The sequence below is a fragment of the Lolium rigidum genome, chromosome 1 (assembly GCF_022539505.1).
Source record: "Lolium rigidum isolate FL_2022 chromosome 1, APGP_CSIRO_Lrig_0.1, whole genome shotgun sequence".
Classification (NCBI taxonomy): Eukaryota; Viridiplantae; Streptophyta; class Magnoliopsida; order Poales; family Poaceae; genus Lolium; species Lolium rigidum.
The window spans coordinates 355,496,934-355,505,194 of record NC_061508.1 but is presented as its reverse complement, the minus strand read 5'-3'; positions in this window follow the sequence as shown (position 1 = coordinate 355,505,194).

Sequence of the window (8,261 nt, the reverse complement as noted above, 5' to 3'; positions counted from 1 at the left end):
ATGTGCCTATGACTATTTTTGGAAAACTTTACCATAGGCTTTTCTACTTTAGTTAGAGGTTTGGAAAACCTTCATAAACCTTGCCTAGTACTTATCAAACCAAATCCAAAGTGAAACCAAAGAAAATAAAAAGAAAATAAAAATGCCATAGAGGCATATGAGAGTAAAATGCAAATTTATGAATTTGAGGATCTTGACCCTAAGACTTGTTGTGAAGGGTTGGATCACTCCTCTATACCATTTCAACACTCAACAACCTCAATTGGGTCAAGCCAAGTCAACTCAAAAAGAAAATGCAACATATGCATAGAGGCATAGGTGACACATAGCCATTTCACCAATTCTTGACCTATGCACTCCTACCTTACCCAAATGGTGTAAAACCATCTTTGATCCTAATATCACACTAATTGGACCCTAACCCATGCCCAAGTAAAGCAAGGGAAACAATTTAGAAGAATAAGAAAATTTGACACATCACCTCTTATGTGTTATGGCCATTTTTGCAAATCTTTGAGCTAGACCTTTTAGAATGGTTTCAATGGTTTGGAAAGGTTCCTAAACTAATAAGAATCACTTTGGAGTCAAGAAAAATCAAATCAAATGGAGAGAAATCAAATGGTGAGAAAATTCCATTTTTCCCTCACATACACTTTGGCCAATTTTGCAAATCACCAACCAAGGCCACATTTGCTTGCTCCCTTGGTTGTAAAACACTTTGATATCAATTACAAACTCAAATGCATCAAAGAAACAAGAATCAAATCAAAGAAAAATGCCAAACCAACTTACATGTGATATTGGTCAAATTGGACATTTATAAAATGTTGCCCTCTTTGCACCCCTGTTTTGGAAGATTCCTAAACTAAACCCCTCTATCTCTTTTCACCTCATCCAAGACCATGTCAAGATGAGCAACTTTGATGTTGACCACCAGTGCTGACTTTGAGCAGGTTGACCAGAATAGAATTGACAAGTGGAGACATTGAAATCAAGAGAAGATCAACCCCCTTTTTGAAAAGTTGCAAACCATCACCAAATTGACCACCACCACCACCATTCTACCTCTCTGAATATATAATTGAGATCCACCAAAAAGATTTCCAAAATTTGACCAAAATGTTCTTGCGGCCATTTCTTCAAACACCTTGCAGGCAACATTTGGCAAATGTGATACATCTCTTTACCCACTGGTTTTTGGGCTAAACCACTTTAACTTTGTGATCATCACCCCCTGGTACCTCCCCTGCATCAGTGCATGTCCTTGCTTGTGCTGATTAAAGTGAAGAGATGGCAAAAATCGTACTATGCCGTGCACCATGCACACCCTCATGCACTCATTCTCCCTGGTCCTCTCCTATCTCTCTCACCATGTCAATTAGGTAGCCTGCACTCAACCATGCACGCTGGTACCCTCCCTGGCCGAAGAAACGCACCACATTGGCCAGAACACTTCGCGCCCAGACACGCCAGAACCATGCCAGGCACGCGGTGAGCGCGCACGGGCACGTCCTGGACGCGCCAGAGCGCACGTCGTGCCATCGCTCTCGTCCTCCCCTTGCTTTCTCCTCTTGCACGCGCGATCATCACCACACCAGTACACGCCTAGACAACCTCGCTAGCTCGCGGAAGCCCCGTAGCCGTCGCCATGATCAAGACTCTGCCGCCACGGTACTGCAAGGACTCCAACGTCGCCAGCACGCCTCAGACCCCCTTTAGCCGTGCCGTCAAGCTCACTAGTACCACCATGATGCCCGCAACGCTACGCGACCCCTACCTTGCCCCTTCACCGCTCCAGATGGCCGCGCCATGATCGACTTCGCCCGCACCCCACAGTCACCTCGCGTTCCTATAAATAGAGCCATTCCTGCGCCTCAAGCTCCACACCAAACTTGCTCCCCTCCTTCTCCTGGATCTCCTCGACTCACTTCCCCTCTCCAATTTGCACCATAGCCCGTCGCTGGATTCCGCGGCGGTACTGAGGAAGAAGACGACGATTGACGCCTCCCCAAGCGACGCCGCGACCACCAGTACACTCCCCGTCCTCGACAACGCCGCCGTGCATCGACGCCGTTGATCGCCGGAGCCCCAGCTCGCCGCCGACCCCCTACCTCCGCCGTGCCCGCAACCTCATCTCGTCGACGACGACGACGAAGCCCCACCGTCGGATCCACTTCTAATCGCGCGGTCCAGGTTAGAACATACCGTTTCGGTAAACCAGAGTCACTGACGCGTGGGACCCCTTGTTAGCTGGCCCGAAACGTTACTGGGCTGGTGTTTCTCTGTTTCAAACCAATTAGGCCCAATTCTTTTCCCGCCTAGCCCATCTAGCCTTTTTCGAATTAAACTGTTTCAGTGAGTTTTCAATACTGGTCCCTTACTATAAATTGAATAGTTTCAAATCTACATGTCCAATTTTAGCAAATCAAAATGTTCCAGAAAGCTTATGAAATTATCTAGCTAACCCCACTGTACTCAACCCCATATCTTGTGTAGAATTTGAATAGCAAAAATAACAAGTCAGATACTTTTCAGTATTCAAATAAATCTAGAAAATCAACCATTTTGAATTTTGAAGTGAATCCAATTGATATAATTCAAATTTAACAAACTATATTTTAGTATGTAAAAATATGATATGGGTTCTGTACATGATCATGGGCTAGAAGCAAAACATTGGCTATGTAGTCAATCACTAGCCCATTTAAACCATTTCAAAATTTTAGGATTTTAAATCTATGAGGTGTTGCACCTCATTTAAATCCTTTTCTCAAGTATTGTGAAGTAATGTGATGACCTCTATTGCTTAGGCTCATACTTTCTCACTTGGGGAAACTTAAATGAAAATAGTATTTAAATTACAATGGTTATTTAAATCACATGAGATGACGAATCTCATTTAAATCATTTTTCTCAAATGATAAGTGTGAAGTGTTGACCTTGGTCAACATGTGATCATACATGATTATTTGAGAAGATTAAATATTAAGAAGATTCAATGAGAGGAAATTATTTTTCCAAAGAACTACATAGCAACCCTAATTCCATTTTCAATGAGAGGAAATTATTTTGCTAATATTAAATAAGGAAACCCTAGCATAATTTGTGAATAAATGTTAAGTAGTGATGCTAGATCATTTGTGTGAGCCAATAGGGCTAATTAAGACTACTTAAGTGTTGTTTGGTGATTGTATCCTCGTATTCGTTTATAGACGCTAGTACCCGAGACTATCAAGAGGAGGAGGTATTCTACCAAGAGGAAGAAGAAGAGAACTTTGAGCACTACCCCAATCAAGGCAAGCTATTACCAATGAAACTAGAATAATGTGAAGCTCTACAAGAGCAAGGCACCATTACTTTTACTTTATGCTTAATGCTCCTATCCCAAGTTCTTACTTTACAAGCTTTACTAAATTTTGTTTATCAAAGTACTTTTTGATTCATGATTCACTTAGTTTAGTTATGGAGTAGTACAAGAGTATCAAACTTAACCTAGAGCAATACAAATTGCTTAGCACCCCTCATGACTAGTTGCTAGTGCTAAACTAAAACTGTCTACTCTAGATGGGAACTTGTGAAAATCAATGACTTTGAAAACCTTGGAATGATGAGTCATTCTATTGAAAGATTTTGAAGGTGAATGTGACTTGGTGAATGACTTGGTGAAACTTACCAAAAACTGATGGTTGGGTTCGGATGCGATACCATTCCAATTCTTAAGTATCCCCACAATACCTGAATCTGGGTAAGGCTTAACTGGAAACTTATGTATTTTAGTATGGGTTCCCTCTGAACAAGCGTCATAGGGGTTATGCTGAGGCTTCCTCCCTCGATAGTGAAATGACGTGAAATGAGGTGAATGTCCTACCCAAGCCCTGTGTAGTTCCCGGGTTGACCGTTTTTTTTCACCGGGAGGCCAAGCTCATGGGGAGAGGTGCCTATACTAGGGTATATAAATGAAAGGTTAGGATTGGTAGTTCGCGTACTGCGTACGATAAATTAGGGCCAGTTACCCCCGACGAACTATTGCAATTGTTGTGGCACAAGTGTACAACCTCTACAGAGTGTAAACCTATTCGAATAGCCGCGTCCGCGGTCATGGACAGTTGGAAAGGCCATACTGTTCCGTCATCAGAACTTTTCTAAAACTATGAATGCTGACTTGTGAATTGAATTGAAAGGTGACTTTGACTTTGAATCACAACTGAGTTGTGGGAATGACACTAATGTTCCCACTTGAGTTAAGTTAGGCAAATGAGGAGTTTTTGATTACAAATGCTTATGAAATAAAACTGGCTTTATGCAAATAAACTTAGAACTTAGAACCCCTTTACTATAGTTGATAGTATTTACCTTAGTATTAGTTTGCGAGTACTTTAAAGTACTCATGGCTGTGTCCCTGGCTATTCAAATGGCCAGACTATGAAGAGGAGTACCAGAACCCGGAAGAAGGACAACAGGACGTCTACGACAACTAGGATCACTCCCGACGTCAACAGCTTGCTCGTGGAATAAATGGACTACTACTACGCTATTTCGCCTCCGCTATGTGTTATGTAATTGATCAATAGAACTTCTATCATTGTAATGAGACTGGATCATGTGATCCTTTATTTGTAAGACGATTATGTGTTGTAATGAATGATGTGTTGAGATATCAATCTATTATGTCTCGCAAAAACAATATTCCTGGGATTGCGAGGAATGGCATAATAGGCATCTGGACTTAAAAATCCGGGTGTTGACACCCCTGCCATGATATGCCATGCTAAACAACACTTAATTTTGTCGGTATAAACTGCAACTCCAACCTAATTTGCTTGTCCGGGGTTCCGACTCCGATTAATATGGATAAGTGCATCGCATCATATCTGCCATGCCATGCATATCATCTTGATCATGCTGGATCTTCTTTATCCGTAGTAGTAAGACTTGCATACGTTGTGTGTGTTCCAGCGTTTGTTTCTTCCCGGATAGGATCGCGAAGTGGTATGGTGAGATACGACAAGTGCTTCTGCAGCTTTTCACAGGCGAGCCCTCTCTCTTCACCTATTTTACACTCTCCCTCGCATTGCTATCCTTATGGTGCGTTTCTTTATCGAGTCACGTGTCCTATTCCACTTTTTTCCCATAATAATCCTATATGTATCATTCCTTACCCATAGCCGTTGCTTGATGTTTGAGCCTTGCGAGTCGTAGGCGTGTTTAGGCTCCGTTGTTTATCTCGATCTGTTATCGGGATATGTTGGGTTATTGGGAGGTTATCACATGCTATATCAGTTGTTGGAGATACACATGCTTTACTTATTTGTTAACAACTAAAATTGTAAGCAGATGCATCTGTGAGCCCCTTTACGAAAGCATCGAACTTTGACTTGCTAATGTCCCCTAGGACCCGAGTTCTTGTTATCTATTCCGAGACTGAGCGCTCTACCCATGCGTGGGGATTCACTGGGACCCCCCTCACCCATTACCTTTTCTCAAGTCAGTTGAAAAGGGGGCCACAACCTTGGTTTTATTTGCCGATGCCATGTATGCCATGCTTTAATTACTGTTGCCTTCGGGTGTATACTTCCTGTTGCCTTCGGGTGTTTATATTCTGTACTGTACCCCGCGGGACGTTTAGCGAAAGCGTGTGGTTCGCACGCCTAGCCGCCGTCGCAAACCCTGAGTCCGCTTCGGAGTACGGCCGGACTTCGTTACGGGTAGCTTAGTCGGGTGGCCCCCCTAGACTTTCTTGTTGAACTGGGAACGGTCTTGTTGTGAGACATCCACCTGTCGTAAGTGGGTCGAGCATGCGTATGCTTACATTTGGGCAACCCCTGCAGGGTGTACATCTTATCGATAAGCCGTGTCCGCGGTTATGGACGACTTGGAATTGTATAGCTTGATCATAGAACAACTTACACCTTATACTTGTTGATGCTAATAATATGATAATGACTTGCGTAGTAATATAGCATTACTACAATCGCTACCTAATAAAACTTGTCCACCGTTGAGTGCCTTTTACATTGCTTCTTCGCAATTGTTGGAGGGGATATGTGTAATCGGCTGGGTTATGTTTGTGTAGTATTTTTATCTGTTACCTTATGCGCTCTCTTATCTTCTCTGAGTAGACGGATGTTGTAGCGTGTCTCTATTGCTTATAGTTTTGCTGCCGCTAAACCTACCATATAGCCCCAGGCGATAGATATATATATACTCGCCTGGCGAGCATAGCCATTTCTAGTCTCGCTAAGTACGTGCCGGAGTTCGTTCCTTGGTACTTACTCTCGCATTTCCTCTTTCTCTTTTGCTTCCTCCCTTTTGTCGGCAACCGATGGCCCGATTTCGACAGGTACAAGATGACGACGTTAGCAAGGTTACCCTTCCGGCTTGGCCTGGGCAGGGTTACGGACGCCACTGGTTATCTTCGGGACTCTTAGTCCAATTTGTATCTTGTCCGTACTCGGACGTATTCGATCTTCCGTATAATTTGGATCTTTGTATTGTATATTTGTATCTTGACTCGTTGGAGTCGTTGTTGTAATATATCGTATCTTGTGGGCTCTATTGTAATCCTGTTGTAATGTTACCACTCGTGTTAATTCCTCCGGCATCACGTGTGCGATTCGTCGCGCACGTCGTGTCGGAGGGCGTCTCAGAATCGATATCGTGCGGATTTCGGCGGGTTCGCTGGAATCCTCAGGATACCGGTTCCGGGGCGTCACAAGTTGGTATCAGAGCTCAGGTTGCGGTACCCCACTAGTCCAGCCTGTAGGATAACCTTGCCAACGGACGTTGTGTCTAGTGTCAAACTATTTTCTGAAAATTCGTTGGATAGATCTGATTAGCTCTATTTTTCTCCTTACCTCTATTCTTTCTCCTCTTACCTTTGAGAGTTTTGAGTCTTCATTCTTATCTGAGTTCTATGAGTTTTAGGTTTCTACGAGGGTTGGACGATCTATGCTTTTCACCTAATAGGACCGATCTCTGAAGACTTTCCGACAGAAGAACATCACCGCCAACTAATCTTTGTCTTCTCCGTTTGACATCATCTTTGTTTATGTGATCCTTCTTCAAATCTTGTGCTTTGATCCCATCAATTCTTCGTTGACAACGCTTGTCAAGGACGCCAATCTGATTTCCTGGAGTTGGTTGCACGATTCTCTTATTCATGTACAGAGTAATACTTTGAGTGCGAGATGGAGTCGCGACCATACCGAGCTACTCTTATTATTCGCTCTTGATACTTGAATGGGTGGATCAATGTGATTGTGACTCCTTCCATCTTTGTTGTACGGCGCCTGCTCATCCGTAAGACAACACTTCATCATCATCGACGGAACAATGACTTCTTGTTAGTGGTGTCGAGAAGATCGACACGTCGCCTGAAGATCCGATAGTTCACCTCTCTCCCCCGTACCTTGAGGTGGAACCTCGGGGCGAGGTTCCTTGTTAGTGGTGTCGATTATAACGGCCCAGGGTAGCACCATATTAGAATTGCTTGTTCTTTTTTATTTTGTGCATCATCATGGCATATGCATCATATCATCCATGTTTTACATAATAAAATTATTTTAAACACTAGTTATTTTCCTTTCCCTCTCATATGGTTCAATAAAATCTTCCCTCCTCCTCCTCTTAACAAAACCCTAACAACAAGGTGGCCTTGGTACTTGGTACTTACTCTCGCCTTTTCCCTTTCTCTTTTTCTTCCTCCCTCTTGTCGGCAACCGATGGCCCGACTTTGACAGGTACGAGATGACGACGTTAGCAAGGTTACCCTTCCGGCTTGGCCTGGGTAGAGTTATGGACGCCACCGGTTATCTTCAGGACTCTTAGTCCAATTTGTATCTTGTCCGTACTCGAACGTATTCGATCTTCTGTATGATTCGGATCTTTGTATTGTATATTTGTATCTTGACTCGTTGGAGTCGTTGTTGTAATATATCTGTATCTTGTGGGCTCTATTGTAATCCTGTTGTAATGTTACCACTCGTGTTAATTCCTCTGGCATCACGTGTGTGATTCGTCGCGCACGTCGTGTCGGAGGGCGTCTCTGAATCGATATCGTGCGGATTTCGGCGGGTTCACTGGAATCCTCAGGATACCGGTTCCGAGGCGTCACAGATTACAAATAGATGATCTTGATCATGATAGGCAGCTCACAAGATCTAACATGATAGCACAATGAGGAGAAGACAACCATCTAGCTACTGCTATGGACCCATAGTCCAGGGGTGGACTACTCACACATCGATCCGGAGGCGATCATG